We start from the raw sequence: 15,697 nt of genomic DNA on the forward strand, positions 1-15,697 counted from the left end.
AGAGAAGTCTTCCGAAGTAAGAGTGATTTCAGGTGTGCCGCAGGGGAGTGTCATAGGACCGTTGCTATTCACAATATACATAAATGACCTGGTGGATGACATCGGAAGTTCACTGAGGCTTTTTGCAGATGATGCTGTGGTGTACCGAGAGGTTGTAACAATGGAAAATTGTACTGAAATGCAGGAGGATCTGCAGCGAATTGACGCATGGTGCAGGGAATGGCAATTGAATCTCAATGTAGACAAGTATAATGTGCTGCGAATATACAGAAAGATAGATCCTTTATCATTTAGCTACAAAATAGCAGGTCAGCAACTGGAAGCAGTTAATACCATAAATTATCTGGGAGTACGCATTAGGAGTGATTTAAAATTGAATGATCATATAATGTTGATCGTCGGTAAAGCAGATGCCAGACTGAGATTCATTGGAAGAATCCTGAGGAAATGCAATCCGAAAACAAAGGAAGTAGGTTACAGTACGCTTGTTCACCCACTGCTTGAATACTGCTGAGCAGTGTGGGATCCGTACCAGATAGGGTTGATAGAAGAGATAGAGAAGATCCAAAGGAGAGCAGCGCGCTTCGTTACAGGATCATTTAATAATCGCGAAAGCGTTACGGAGATGATAGATAAACTCCAGTGGAAGACTCAGCAGGAGCGACGCTCAGTAGCTCGGTACGGGCTTTTATTGAAGTTTCGAGAACATACCTTCACCGAAGAGTCAAGCAGTATATTGCTCCCTCCTACGTATATCTCGCGAAGAGACCATGAGGATAAAATCAGAGAGATTAGAGCCCACACAGAGGCATACCGACAATCCTTCTTTCCACGAACAATACGAGACTGGAATAGAAGGGAGAACCGATAGAGGTACTGAAGGTACCCTCCGCCACGCACCGTCAGGTGGCTTGCGGAGTATGGATGTAGATGTAGATGTAGATGTATCCCATTCTCATGCCGCAGTAATGTAAACCAATACTGAGTCATATAAATGAGTAATAAAAAATATAGAAGCTGTTGGGACGAAAGTGAGAAATTGCGTTTTTGAGGTGGAAGTATTATCCACTGCAAAAGACCGAAAATAATAAAATGCGCAAATCGAAAAAGCCAGAAAACACCAAAAGTTGTGACTGTTGCTTTCCATGACCCCAAAAAGTAGTAAATTTAGCAAGTCGTCTGTAATTTACAGTATTTTCGGATTACATGAAATACCTAAAAAATTGAAAAGGTGAGTCTCGAATCTCTGCCTCATGCCATAAGAAACGGATATTAAAATCTAACGGGTGTATCCGTGCAGCAAAAAAATACATGGCGAGGATCAAATAAACGAAAGGACTAAAACAAGGGTATAGATCAAAGACATACTATAGATCCATATGTTAAAGTGACAATAACACAGAAACGGTGCCTCTATCTCTCAAAGCAAGAAGTACGCCGGACAAGAATTATACACTGGAAAAAGAAATATATTAATCAATAATTCCAGGATCATGTTAATTGTAATCACTGTTTCACTCGTTATTACGATAACCAAAGATAATGTTTAAAATTTAACTGTTGAGAGCCACAGGTATACGTTACTACACTGGCAATAATAGCTGGTAAATACAGTATACATTATCGTTGGTGTCTCTTGGCGCTCACCACGATATTACGATTTTAAAATCCGCGTAAACGACTGTTTGTGTTCAGATAACACAGTGGTAAGAAATTGGATAAACCAATATAACTATATTCCCTTTAGAGTTTTGACATAGTGATCAACGCAGGTGTCGTGTTTGCTTGTATTTTTTGTGCAGAAGACGGAAGATGAAAGGACAGGAAAACATCTTAATGCATGAACAAATAGAAACATCTTACGTATTTTTGCTTTTGTACTGTATGTAAGCCTAATAATTACATTACAATTAATCTTAACTGACGTACCACCACTGCTAAGTAGTTTATACATATTTTAGGGGTCTGAACAGAAAAAGTATTGACAGGGTAGCCTAAAGATGTGTTCTTGAACAATGGCACTGTTATCGTGCGAAAGGTTGGCACCACCGTTCAGTTACATCAGTGAAGCAGGGATGTGGAGTGGGTCATGTGACTGGCGGCGTTCGTGTTTGTGGAGTGAAGTTAGTTATTTCCGGGCAATCGCATGGGGCGTTTGACGCTCTCGACTGCGGCAGCTGGGCAGTTGCCTATATGAATCGCCTATGTTTCAGCGGTGACTATATGTTACGAAGTTAAACGTCTTCTGCGTGGAAGCAGTGTGATACACACAAGGGGCGGCGTGAGTCGTAAGTGCGTTTTCCCTTGAGTGGAATATTGGGGAGACTCTGTCGAGCATAACTAGTATGTGAATTTGTGTTGTGTGTTTGTGTAAGCCAATCATTTGAGTAATTACAATAGAACCTATGTTTCAGAGTAATTTGTGCACTTAAGTAAGACACAGTCTTGTTCATGTGTGTAAGGCAGATGGCCAAGGACTCAGCTTCTTTTTCGTGTGGATAAACGAAAGCAATAGATCCCGACCCGCAAAACTTCGAAAGTGAATTCGTGGACAATATCTATAAGAAGGATTGATACAACGGAATTGTTATTAATATGGTTAATCTTTCTGTGTATTTTATATTAGCTATTTGCTCTTGGGTGTTTTTGCAGAGTTTGAGTTTTAATTAAGAGGTGGTATGAAGGCATTGGTCAATTTTAATAATATATTAATCCTTCACTCGTATAATGGTGACTTGATTTGTTGCTTTTAATAAAAATACAATTTCTATAAACTGATCGTTTTGAAGATCAAACTAGTTAAATTTCAATTGCGTGTTTTTAATTAATGCTGAAAAAATTTTAGTAATGTCTTAGTATTCTAGAAGGTTATTATATTTCAAAGAATGAAAATTTTACTATATTTAAAACTAATTTTTGGAAACCTGGTCGTGTGTCATTTTCCCTAATAAGTCACTGACAAGAAAGTCTGGTCTCAGTATCGCAACAAAATTGGTAGCAGAGAGCATGGCCGATTAACTGGAGAGACGTGGAACCAAGGTAAAATTACTATTAAAAATTCATTAATTGGAATCTGATACTGTCTTGTCGATTGTTGTAGAAACCCTATCAATAGCGTTGGACTCCAGAGAAGAGTCGTGGAATCAATAGGAAATGTAACCGAACTGGTAGTTCAGCTAAGACAAGACTTGCAACTCCCGACAATACGAAAGATCTCAGAAAAAAAAGAAGGAAGTGGTATTGGCCGCCATTGCTATTTGCGCCGCTCTCGAGGGAATGTTTGAAAATATTGAAGTATTAGGTACTGTTCCGCCTACAGCTAACTAAATTAGGAGATTACATGCAAGATATGCACATTAATTTGATCGCTCGAAGGACGTGGTGGGCATCTAGAAAGAGGAAAAAGAGTGAACGAAAGGCTGCGAAAGAGGGTTGGTAAGTGGCTTGCTAATGTAGGCTGGGCAGGGAGTGTCACTGTAAGTATAATTGGACAAAGTGAGCAGAGTCACCTGAGGGAGAGAGAGATGTCAGATGAAGCATTAACCAAGCTACCAAAAGTATTGCAAGGATGATTGACGGATTCGTGTGATTTATACATGGATTCGGTTGAGGAAGTTATTAGGTTTCTAGGTTTCTATGTTTTATTGTGTCCGCCCCGGTAGCTGAGTGGTCAAGGTGACAGACTGTCAATCCTAAGGGCCCGGGTTCGATTCCCGGCCGGGTCGGAAATTTTCTCCGCTCAGGGACTGGGTCTTGTGTTGTCCTAATCATCATCATTTCATCCCCATCGACGCGCAGGTCGCCGAAGTGGCGTCAACTCGAAAGACCTGCACTAGGCGAAAGGTCTACCCGACGGTTATGTTTTATTGTGGAGTTGCAACAGAAAGGTATAGAGGTCGATAGACTGATGTGGAGACCTTGAAAGTTAGGAACGGGGTAACGAGCTGATATTGTTACAAAATGGGACACAAAAATGAGAATTATGAGAAAAGGAAATTGCTGCAAGAAAGAAAGGATGAAGACCAGATAGCTACGAAACGTACCATCTCAATGTTGCACCACTAACGATGACCACCCTTGCGCTTTACTAGCCACAGAGAGTGCCATTGGACGATAAATTATGATTGATTTTCTACAAACAAGAGAATGTGTAAATGGGGAGACCTGAAAGAAGATAGCGTAGAGTACAAAGGGGTTAAAATAGTGTAACGTCAAGGAGAAAGGTGCAGCGTTCGTGAAGCTTAAGGTAAACGATTTTACTTTTAAGGTGAGAATGCAGGTTTTTAACATGTTACGTACTGATTGTACTGTAGGGGCACTGGTCTTGTAACTGATTTGAGGGACCAGAAAGTATTCGATCAAATTCAGACCACAGAATATGTTCTTCCTTTTGTAATCATAGGGACCGGTAATCCACGGTAACAACAAATCGTGGACGAGTTGTAGGAGGGGAAGAGGTATACGGTTCGGCTAGTTGCATCCTGAGACACAAAAGGAAATATAAACTTGTGTTCGGAATTTTCGGACGTTTCCTCATTTAAATTAGGGGATGCTTCATTGACGGAATAAAATATTTAACTGTTGTTGTTGTACGTGATCTACCCACCTTATCTTCAGCATTCTTCTGTAGCACCACATTTCGAAAGCTTCTATTCTCTTCTTGTCCAAACTAGTTATCGTCCATGTTTCACTTCCATACATGGCTACACTCCATACAAATACTTTCAGAAACGACTTCCTGACACTTAAATCTATACTCGATGTTAACAAATTCCTCTTCTTGAGAAACGCTTTCCTTGCCATTGCCAGTCTACATTTTATATCCTCTCTACTTCGACCATCATCGGTTATTTTACTCCCTAAATAGCAAAACTCCTTTACTACTTTAAGTGTCTCATTTGGTAATCTAATTCCCTCAGCATCACCCGACTTAATTTGACTACATTCCATTATCCTCGTTTTGCGTTTGTTGATGTTCATCTTATATCCTCCTTTCAAGACACTGTCCATTCCGTTCAACTGCTCTTCCAAGTCCTTTGCTGTCTCTGACAGAATTACAATGTCATCGGCGAACCTCAAAGTTTTTACTTCTTCTCCATGAATTTTAATACCTACTCCGAATTTTTCTTTTGTTTCCTTTACTGCTTGCTCAATATACAGATTGAATAACATCGGGGAGAGGCTACAACCCTGTCTTACTCCTTTCCCAACCACTGCTTCCCTTTCATGCCCCTCGACTCTTATAACTGCCATCTGGTTTCTGTACAAACTGTAAATAGCCTTTCGCTCCCTGTATTTTACCACTGCCACCTTCAGAATTTGAAAGACAGTATTCCAGTTAACATAATATTTAACTATCATATAATATTCAGGGTAAGTGGTCATTATGTCGGTTGGGCCCCCAAAAGATAAAAATATTGAAACGATTAATTGAACATGTTCTGGAACAATAAACTACCGGCCTCCCAAGTCTGTGAATATGGCTCTCATATTTTTAATACCTCTGTCAGATGGGGAATGCCGATCTGAAATTGATTAGCGACAGTTAAATAAGAAGGTGGTTTTACGTTCAGCATCGGTGTCTGAGCCACAGTCTCGATTTGTTCCTAAGATGTTCACCATGTTAGACCTCAACGAGGCCAATTGTGAAATTGCCCCAGCATAATGATCTGAAACCATCACGTCATTTACCACTAACAGGAATTTCTATGAATGTAACATGATTTTTGTTGGCCTGCCGTGGTACTCTTCTTGTTACAGGGATTTTATCCGATAAAAATATGAATTTTTTGCATGGCGGATTTTTTCCGCAGATTTACCTCAGGATTTGGAGAGAAGATTGTACAGTTGAACTAACTGAGTAGAGGTAGGACGTAAGTTGCGGTGGGCTGCCTGTCAGCATGCGGCTCGGGTGTAGCTAAATGAAGCATTAGTAACAGCACCGGTCCTGTTCTCTCGCTGAGTGTAATGAATTATTTTTCTTCCAGACAGATGCCTCTGTTTTAGTGATGCGGGCGATTCTGCTACAGGAACGGCGGAGACGAGCCATCCCTTACGCGTTAAGAACATAGAACCCATTGCAAAAGACCTACTCTTTATGTCAATTAAAAGCGCTGTCGGTACTGCTGCGGATGAAAAAATTTAGGTAATATCTGGAACAAGCTTAGTTTACCTTGAAAGCTAATAATCAAGCATTATGTTGGGTTCTGGGCAGATCTTGGAAGACTGGGATTTTGCCTTGCCAGTTTCAAGTCCGGAACATAAAGGCGTCTGAGAATCAGGCAGCATTCGGTTTGAGGGACATGTTTAGGGAAGAAACGGAGGGAAAGAAAGAGGACAGTGTCCGGAATCCCACTAAGTGAGTACCCTTCATCAAATCTACATTATGTGACCGCAGTTGAGACATATATGGGAATATCGGAGAAGGATGAGTAGTTAATTGCCATTAGGGATAAAATCTTAAAGGAATTTGACGTGCTGTCAAAGACAATGTCCTTTTCTGTTCAACACACTGCGATGAGAAATCAAAGATAGTTGTGCATCAGGTGTCGGTTCTCTTGTTTCTTGCATGTTTCATGAGTAACGAGTGGGTGAAGAGCGGTCCTTTTTAAACTACAGCGAAACTCCGACAACAGTTCGTATTGGAGTGGATAAATAGCGATATAACCATAGTAGGTAGTATAAAGTCTGTGCTGTTTGAAGACACACACAGAATACTAATATTGGTGAACTGGCATCTATACTTGTCGATCGTCCTTACCGAAAATTATTCATTCATTTTGTGGACCCTAACAGAGATCTAAAAGGGGGCCACCAATACGTAATGCTGTGCGTTGATGCATTTACGAAATTTACCTAGCTTTACCCCATCAAAGCAGCAACACCATAAGCTGTGGTTAAGCATCTGAACAATATTTTTTGCTTTTTTGGGCCACCTCATTGTATTGCATGTTAGTTATGTTTTAGTGCCTCGTATCTCGTAATTATTACGATATTTCACATTTCCAAAGAGGGAGAGGGCACACCTGGGTAAAAGCAGTTCGCAAGGAGAACGGGTCTCCTACAAATGTTTTATGTCTGTGTTCCTAGAAGTTTCGTGAAGAATAGATGGACTTACCTGGACAGATGGGGAGACTCCAAGAAGGACCTCTTCCTCCGCATTCCTTTCGTATCCATCACATTTTTAGCAAGTGATCGCCACAAGCAAGCCTCCTGTTCTTGAAAATGTGATAAAATTTGAAAATTGTGTTATAAGGGTTCATCACCAAGTTGAGATGATTGTTGATTAGCAAATGTGGTCACAACGAAAATGAAAGACAATGGAGGAGTTGAGAGAAAAACGACAAAGTTAATGAGAGCAAAGAAAAGAACCTAATGTCCTATAGCAGCAGTTTAGGCGAAATGAGACAGAATACAGACTGACAGGGATGCTGTTCATTTACCTCTCAAAGGAATGGTCACAAACGAATAGGCATAAATTAAATGTAGCTACTAAAACCTTGTTTCATTTTTTTATTATTCATCATTTTCTGATACATACAGTAACTTATCACGCTGCTTTGCTGGTGCTACTGAAGTTATTAATCTTTTGGTAATTTTGAGCAACTTCGACCTTGCTTCAAATATTATGCTCGTTATAAAACTGCTCCTAGAAGTAGAACGTTCTATTTGTCTGATCAAAAGTATCTTTATTCCTCTGTGTGTTCTTACGAAAACTATGGTCTTCTTTAAACCTACACGTAACTTGATGTTCTTCTCATAATACGGTACTATAATGTATGTGTTGAACACAATTAGTATTCTAATAATGGCTTATATGCAGAATTTCACCCCCATGAACCATGGACCTTGCCGTTGGTGGGGAGGCTTGCGTGCCAAAGCGATACAGATAGCCTTACCGCAGGTGTAACCACAACGGAGGGGTATCTGTTGAGAGGCGAGACAAACGTGTGGTTCCTGAAGAGGGGCAACAGCCTTTTCGGTAGCTGCAGGGCAACAGTCTGGATGATTGACTGATCTGGTCTTGTAACACTAACGAAAACGGCTTTGCTGTGCTGGTACTGCGAACGGCTGAAAGCAAGGGGAAACTACAGCCGTCATTTTTCCCGAGGGCATGCAGCTTTACTATATGGTTAAATGATGATGGCGTCCTGTTGGATAAAATACTCCGGTGGTAAAATAGTCCCACATTTGGATCTCCGGGCGGGGACTACTCAAGAGGACGTCGTTATCAGGAGAAAGAAAACTGGCGTTCTACGGATCGGAGCGTGGAATGTCAGAGCCCTTAATCGGGCAGGTAGGTTAGAAAATTTAAAAAGGGGAATGGGTAGGTTAAAGTTAGATATAGTAGGAATTAGTGAAGTTCGGTGGCAGGAGGAATAAGACTTTTGGTCAGGTGAATACAGGGTTATAAATACAAAATCAAATAGGGGTAATGCAGGAGTAGGTTTACTAATGAATAAAAAAATAGGAGTGCGGGTACGCTACTACAAACAGCATAGTGAACGCATTTTTGTGGCCAAAATAGACACGAAGCCCACGCCTACTACAGTAGTACAAGTTTATATGCCAACTAGCTCTGCAGATGACGAAGAAATTGAAGAAATGTATGATGAAATAAAAGAAATTATTCAGATAGTGAAGGGAAACGAAAATTTAAAAGTCATGGGTGACTGGAATACGGTAGCAGGAAAATGGAGAGAAGGAAACGTGGTAGGTGAATATTGATTGGGGGTAAGAAATGAAAGAGAAAGCCACCTGGTAGAATTTTGCACAGAGCACAACTTAATCATAGCTAACACTTGGTTCAAGAATAATAAAAGAAGGTTGTGTACACGGAAGAAGCCTGGAGATACTGACAGTTTTCAGATAGATCATATAATGGTAAGACAGCGATTTAGGAACCAGGTTTTAAATTGTAAGACATTTCCAGGGGCACCTGTTGACTCTGACCACAATCTATTGGTTATGAACTGTAGATTAAAACTGAAGAAATTGCGAAGAGGTGGGAATTTAAGGAGATGGGATCTGGATAAACTGGCTAAACCAGAGGTTGTACAGAGTTTTAGGGAGAGCATAAGGGAACAATTGACAGGAATAGAGGTAAGAAATACATTAGAAGAAGAATAGGTAGCTTTGAGGGATGAACTAGTGAAGGCAGCAGAGGATCAAGTAGGTAAAAAGACGAGGGCTAGTAGAAATCCTTGGGTAACAGAAGGAATATTGAATTTAATTGATGAAAGGAAAAAATATAAATGAAGCAGGCAAAAAGGAATACAAACATCTCCAAAATGAGATCGACAGGAAGTGCAAAATGGCTAAGCAGGGATAGCTAGAGGACACCTGTAAGGATGTAGAGGCTTATCTCACTAGGGGTAAGACAGATACTGCTTACACGAAAATTAAAGAGACCTTTGGAGAAAAGAGAACCACTTGTATGAATATCAAGAGCTCAGACGGAAACCCAGTTCTAAGCAAAGAAGGGAAAGCAGAAAGGTGGAAGGAGTATATAGAGGGTCTATACAAGGGCGATGTACTTGAGGACAGTATTATGGAAATGGAAGAGGATGTAGATGAAGATGAAATGGGAGATATGATACTGCGTGAAGAGTTTGACAGAGCACTGAAAGACCTAAGTCGAAAGAAGGCCCTGGGAATAGGCAACATTCCATTAGAACTACTGACAGTCATGAGAGCGCCAGTCCTGAAAAAACTTTACCATCTGGTGAGCAAGATGTATGAGACAGGCGAAATACCCTCAGACTTCAAGAAGAATATAGTAATTCCAATCCCAAAGAAAGCAGGTGTTGTGACCGCTACGGTCGCAGGTTCGAATCCTGCCTCGGGCATGGATGTGTGTGATGTCCTTAGGTTAGTTAGGTTTAAGTAGTTCTAAGTTCTAGGGGACTGATGACCACAGATGTTAAGTCCCATAGTGCTCAGAGCCATTTGAACCATTTGAACAACACAACAACAACAAGCAGAATTTGTTCAGACCACGTCGTAAAGCTTACAGCGTTTTTTTCCGGATAATCGAAGTAGTACCATTCACAATCTTCTTGACGTTAGGTGAGGTCAAATGATGTCGTCAAGCTTCAGTAACAGATACGCCTAGTGATGCACGAGTATGTCACGTACGATAGTTAACAAATGACAGCATCGAACGCTATGGTACATCATGGCTTAAATCAGCTACACGGTATCGAACTCTCGAATTCAGCTCCTTTCTCGATATCGCATGCTTTCTCAGCTAGGAGTTCTGGTGTCTACCAACGAATAGAGGGTTGCTGTCATCATCAAACAGAATTTTCACTCCATGTGTTCAGCTGTCTGGGAAGTCCTTGATACATATTACGAACAGAACAATGATAATATACGTCCGTGAAAATTTCCTCTGTTAACGTTTTCATGCTGATATTTGTTTCACTAACAATTTAACATCATCTGGAATGCGCATCATTGTATCTCTCTAGGCGTGGCTGTACTATTTGTTAGCTGTTCAACGTGTTGTAAATGTTAACAGTATGTTTAGCAATAGTTTATTGTCAAGAGTGACCAACACGTAGGTCTACATCACAAAAAAGTTGTCGTAAATAAATGAAACAGTTATGATTGGGATTAAATAATAAGTTAATCTAGCATTATCCGGTGGTAACAGCGACCACACAAGCTGTACTTAAGAATTTGAAAAATATTTTTCGAATTTTTGGATCACCTCAATACAATGTTGTTATCAATGTTATTAGTAACTCATTTCTCGTGATTATTACGATACTTCATATTTTCAAAAAGGTGCGATCTAAGTCACGCCTGGGTAAACGTAGGTCGCAGGGAGAAAGTGCCTCCTACTAAAGCTTTAGGTTTTTTTTCCCAGCAATTTCGTGAAGAAGACATGGAATTCACTGGCCAGACTAGGAGACATCAAGAAGCAGCTGTTCCCTCTGTATTCCTTTCGCATCTATCGCATTTTTAGAAAATCGTCGCCTCAAGGAAGCCTCATGTTCATGTTGGTGACAAAATTCGAAACGTGTATTTATTAGCATATCGAGATGAGCGTTGAATAGAAAATCTGTCATTAAGAAAAAGAAAAATGATATAAGAACTGAGAGAAAAAGATACACTTAATCAGCGAAAAGCAAAGAAAAAAAGTCCTACAGCAGCAAAGTAGGCAAAATGAGAAGAGAATACAGACTGATAGGGATATTGTTGATGTCTTTCTCAAAGAAGAGATTATGAAAGTGTAAATAAAATATAACCGCAAAAAACTGGTTTTATGCTTTATTATTCATCACGTTCTAATAGATACAGTAATTACTCATGCTGCAATACTAGTGTTTATGTACACTCCTGGAAATGGAAAAAAGAACACATTGACACCGGTGTGTCAGATCCACCATACTTGCTCCGGACACTGCGAGAGGGCTGTACAAGCAATGATCACACGCACGGCACAGCGGACACACCAGGAACCGCGGTGTTGGCCGTCGAATGGCGCTAGCTGCGCAACATTTGTGCACCGCCGCCGTCAGTGTCAGCCAGTTTGCCGTGGCATACGGAGCTCCATCGCAGTCTTTAACACTGGTAGCATGCCGCGACAGCGTGGACGTGAACCGTATGTGCAGTTGACGGACTTTGAGCGAGGGCGTATAGTGGGCATGCGGGAGGCCGGGTGGACGTACCGCCGAATTGCTCAACACGTGGGGCGTGAGGTCTCCACAGTACATCGATGTTGTCGCCAGTGGTCGGCGGAAGGTGCACGTACCCGTCGACCTGGGACCGGACCGCAGCGACGCACGGATGCACGCCAAGACCGTAGGATCCTACGCAGTGCCGTAGGGGACCGCACCGCCACTTCCCAGCAAATTAGGGACACTGTTGCTCCTGGGGTATCGGCGAGGACCATTCGCAACCGTCTCCATGAAGCTGGGCTACGGTCCCGCACACCGTTAGGCCGTCTTCCGCTCACGCCCCAACATGGTGCAGCCCGCCTCCAGTGGTGTCGCGACAGGCGTGAATGGAGGGACGAATGGAGACGTGTCGTCTTCAGCGATGAGAGTCGCTTCTGCCTTGGTGCCAATGATGGTCGTATGCGTGTTTGGCGCCGTGCAGGTGAGCGCCACAATCAGGACTGCATACGACCGAGGCACACAGGACCAACACCCGGCATCATGGTGTGGGGAGCGATCTCCTACACTGGCCGTACACCACTGGTGATCGTCGAGGGGACACTGAATAGTGCACGGTACATCCAAACCGTCATCGAACCCATCGTTCTACCATTCCTAGACCGGCAAGGGAACTTGCTGTTCCAACAGGACAATGCACGTCCGCATGTATCCCGTGCCACCCAACGTGCTCTAGAAGGTGTAAGTCAACTACCCTGTCCAGCAAGATCTCCGGATCTGTCCCCCATTGAGCATGTTTGGGACTGGATGAAGCGTCGTCTCACGCGGTCTGCACGTCCAGCACGAACGCTGGTCCAACTGAGGCGCCAGGTGGAAATGGCATGGCAAGCCGTTCCACAGGACTACATCCAGCATCTCAACGATCGTCTCCATAGGAGAATAGCAGCCTGCATTGCTGCGAAAGGTGGATATACACTGTACTAGTGCCGACATTGTGCATGCTCTGTTGCCTGTGTCTATGTGCCTGTGGTTCTGTCAGTGTGATCATGTGATGTATCTGACCTCAGGAATGTGTCAATAAAGTTTCCCCTTCCTGGGACAATGAATTCAGGGTGTTCTTATTTCAATTTCCAGGAGTGTATTTCTTACTCTTTTACTAGTTTTAATCAACGTCGGCATTTCGAAAAATGTTATCCTAGTTATGAAAGTGCTGTTAGATGGAGAAAGCGCTGTTTGTCTTTGATAAAAAGTTGTTTTTTATTCCTTTGTTTGTTGTTATCTCATATTCAGAACGTATTCGAACTACTTCGTAAAGTTTACAACGTTATTTCGTTAAAAAAATCATAATTGTACTATTCATAAAGTTCTTGGCGTTAGATGAGATCGGATGGCAGTATCAAGGTTCGGTAACCAGATGCGCCTTTACCATTTTAGTAATGTACGAGTACGTCCGTGTTAGTAGCGTATGCTTGGTAGCGAATGATAGCACCAAACAAAACGATACAACATCACGACTCAAAAACGCTAGGCGGTATAAAAGTTTCAAATTCAGCTCCCTTGGCAATTCGTGTGCCTTCCCAGCCAGGTGGTCTGGTGTTTATCACTGATTAAAACGTTGATGTCATCTTCAAGTAGCGATGTCGGGATTGGGATTCAAATTCAGAGCATCAGTGATATCATTGACTGATGACATTGACATCTTCAGTGAACGTAAGGGAGAATCACAGAACCTACTGAAACGTACAAGAAGTCCCTTACCCGCAGGATGGAATGTGAGTACTCCAACTGTCTGATTGTACATTTATTCATGTGAAGGTAAATGTAAATGTCGTGAGACTAGGGCCTCCAGTCGGGTAGACCGTCCGCTGGGTGCTAGTCTTTCGGTTTAACGCCACTTCGGCGACTTGCGCGTGGATGGGGATGAAATGATGATGGTCACAGCCAGGAATCGAACCTGGGCCCTTAGGAGTAACATTCTGTCGCGCTGACCACTCAGCTACCGGCGGCGGACTATGTGAAAGTGAACGGAAAGTTTGAACTGCTTTGCGATTCGTGCATCTGACGGAGGGGGGGGGGGATGTGGATACCAGCTAGGTATTCACCTAGTGGGATGTGGGAATCCGGCTAAAAACCACATCCAGGAGAACATTCACACACATCGTTAATCAGCCGACAGGATCAAATCCGTGGCTGTCGCATTTATCCGTCGTGGAAGTGTCGTTTCAACACGCAAGCCTATCTTGGCGGATGAAAACTGTGGGGTCTTGTCCACTCGTCTTGTATAGGGTGCCTAAAGGATGCTGCAATCTCGGAATGCTATACAACAATTCAAGCAAAATCACATTAGCAGTTTTTATTACAAGTAAGAAGATTGACAATACTAAACTTGAATTTACATCATGTTGACGCAACAGCTAATATAAATTGGAGTCCTTTGCTATGTACAATGTTCATGAAAGTTTGTCACACAGTCACTAATAACGGCTACTGTAGCCCTCCATGCAAGGCCTGTCCGTATCCTTTACGAACACTGAGCTGATACTCAGCGGGCGAGGCTTGTAGAGGCCGCTCCTATTGTGGTGTGCTCCTAATGAGCGCAACATTGGCCGACGTCGTTTCACCGCCTTCTCTTCTCTTGCGTTCTTTATCTACGTTCCGGCGCTTGTGGTTATGCCAGAAAGAAAAAATTTGAAATACTGAAAACGAATAACTGGGGACGCTGGATGCAGCTGCTAGTCTGAGGTGAAGTGTTTACACAGTGGAGGAAGTCGTGGTGTACCACATCAAAGATATCAAGAAACTAATGATTCAACAGACATCTCAAAAACCTTGGACAGATATAAAGATATTGCTGTAACACTGTCGTCCAAATCCAGAGGCTTCCTTTAAATTTGAGACATTGCCCATACAGGTAACGTTAGAATGACTTTTTTAATATGGAACTGTATCACAGCCTCAAACCATTTATATGACACATACTATAACTTCAAATTAAGCCAATTGTATAAGGAAATCAAAACGCATTCATTAAAAAAAATGAGGATTCATATAATTAATCATAGATATTTATTACATATTTACCACATCAGAACGCTTTCATTAATAAAGAAATGGGAGTTCATATAACTAATCATACTTATTTATTACATATTTACTACATTATAGTGCAAAAAATGCTCGTGGTCTTGCGTTAGCGTTCTCGCTTCGCGCGCACAGGGTCCCTGAATCGATTCCCGGCAGGGTCAGGGATTTTTACTGCCTTGTGATGTCTGGGTGTTGTGTCGTCTTCATCATCATCATTCATCCCAATTACGATCGGAGTAAGGCAATGGCAAACAACCTCCGCTAGGACCTTGCCTAGCACGGCGGTGTGGGTCTCCCGCATCGTCCCCTACGCTCCTGGGAGTAAGGAACATCGTCACCATCAGAGCAAAAATTCGCTGTTGCTTCATTCGTATTTCCGCTTCTACTATAGAATCTTACAGCAGTTCCATACTTTCGGGTCCTCCGTCTCTAAAATGGCTTGAATGTTCGTCGTTAATGCCAGAAGACATTCGCTGCCATACTTTCGAAGTTTCTTAACATCTTATGTCGTGGTCGATGGCGATAACTAGGTTAACTCCTTCCTCACTGTGGTATTCGCATGAAGAAAACGCGGGATGATGTTGAGGCGAAAGAGATGTAGTCGAGTCTCCCAAAAAGTGCCGTTCTCACTATAATGTCTGTACCGTAACCGGAATTTCGGTAGCAAGGACGTGATGGGAGATTAGGTACCATAGCGGCAAAATAGTAACTGACTTTCATTTCATAAGAGTGGCGCAGGTGATTGCTTTGTAGATCACTGATTCTTGCCCTTATGACATGATGGAGTTACTCAGGAACAACCTTATTGAGTTTCACTATAGCAGTGCAGAGCACGTCTCTGGCCACAGTATTTACCTTATCAGAAGTGTATACTAGTACATTTGTAGACTCTATTATGACCGGTGCTCCCCTTCTGTTATCTTGACTCTGCTTGGTTTACTAATAATTGTTCACAGAAATTGCATAATCTAAGGCACTACAAGATGTCT

The 15,697-nt window shown here is 42.2% G+C and overlaps 1 non-coding gene across 1 annotated transcript; it reads left to right on the forward strand.

Moving 5' to 3' along the window:
- The first annotated feature begins 3,652 nt into the window (after positions 1 to 3,652).
- Trnad-guc (transfer RNA aspartic acid (anticodon GUC)) lies at positions 3,653 to 3,725 on the forward strand. The gene has a single exon. It is a non-coding gene; the product is annotated as a tRNA-Asp (tRNA).
- The last annotated feature ends 11,972 nt before the right edge of the window (positions 3,726 to 15,697 follow it).

This window comes from Schistocerca cancellata, chromosome 5, assembly GCF_023864275.1.
Source record: "Schistocerca cancellata isolate TAMUIC-IGC-003103 chromosome 5, iqSchCanc2.1, whole genome shotgun sequence".
Taxonomy (NCBI): domain Eukaryota; kingdom Metazoa; phylum Arthropoda; class Insecta; order Orthoptera; family Acrididae; genus Schistocerca; species Schistocerca cancellata.